Source organism: Olea europaea, chromosome 20, assembly GCF_002742605.1.
Source record: "Olea europaea var. sylvestris chromosome 20, O_europaea_v1, whole genome shotgun sequence".
In the NCBI taxonomy this organism is placed as follows: domain Eukaryota; kingdom Viridiplantae; phylum Streptophyta; class Magnoliopsida; order Lamiales; family Oleaceae; genus Olea; species Olea europaea.
The window spans coordinates 19,055,016-19,056,482 of record NC_036256.1 but is presented as its reverse complement, the minus strand read 5'-3'; positions in this window follow the sequence as shown (position 1 = coordinate 19,056,482).

Below are 1,467 nucleotides of genomic sequence, written 5' to 3'. Positions count from 1 at the left end.
TCAATCGGATGATGCACGTAAATAAATGCAGGTCGAACTATTCTGGAATTTTTTCTAACCAGTCAAGAACAATAGAAGATTCAACATTACGGATCTAAAGGGAAGTGCAGAGCTACTGCACAGTTCTATTCAAAGAAAACACACAACACAACAGACACTTATATATACTGCATTTAACCTGTTAGCAAATCATAAAAAACTGCTGAAAGATTTCAAAGATATTACAAGAAATTTCCAAACACGTGCCTGCAGAGGCCTGATCCGTTCTTGTAGAGCTGTCACGCTCAATGAACAATGAACAAAATAATAACAAATAAGCAAAGCGGCAGTAAAACCGAAATTCTCTCCGTTTATTAGACCTCAACTTGATCATGTTCTTAATTTTAATCTGGTTATTATAATTCATCATCTGATCCACTCTAATATATCTACAGATGCAAAATCACCTAAAATTACATACTGTATGCGTTTGCAGGCCATGAATGTATATGCACATAAGTTGACGAGATATTTTCGAAACAAAACTAGGGAAAATAAGAGACCTTAATAGCGTGCCGAGCTTTGCAACCCATGAGTTACAGAGTGCTCTGCAATACAGAACGCGTATACCGAAATGACGACGAATCCTCCTCATCCGCATCATCCTCCTCCACCAGCACAATGTACAGAAACTTCGTTAACCCCTCTGCAGCCGCCAGCCGCCATTCCTCCACCTGCACATGCAAAACACACAAAAATCATAACAATGCAGGTAGTGTCTAACAAATATGTAACTCATTTTCCAAAATTTTACTTTCACATTTAGTCTGTGTAACTAAAAATCATATTTTTATTTATTTTTCTTGTAAATTTTGATAGAAGTTAATAGTGTATGATTAAAAATAAAATAGGGGTCTCATCAAATATGATATTAAAATTAATTGTTAATTTTAACTTATTTCTTCCGTGCCATTTATATAGATTTATTTTGTTTTTCATACGAATTAAGAAATCTTATTTAATGTTATTGAAAAAGTATTTTTTGTCAATAACTTTCCTAGTTTACTCTCATTTATATTTGTACAATTTCAATATCAAGTGAAAAATTTGGTTATAGCTAGGCAAATTAAATAAGGATATATTAGTATAAAAAAAAAAAAAAAGGAGCCCAATAAAAGCAGAATGACTACATAATTGGAACAAAAAAAATTAAAAAAGTAAGTTTACATAAATTGAGCGAACGGAATATATTTTATCAACTTTAAACAATACCAACGAAGGACACAATATGTTATTCTCTAAGAATTCTAAAAATGTAATTGCCATTGTATTTATTAATAGCCTTTCGTAATTGGTCCAATGTCTCAACTTTTGTACAATGTTTCAAACCATTGATTTGTCTTTATCTCAAATTTGTACTAAAAGTAGATAGAATAAGTTCTATCACTTATTTAACAAAAAAAAAAAAAAAAAGTTGAACCCCAACCT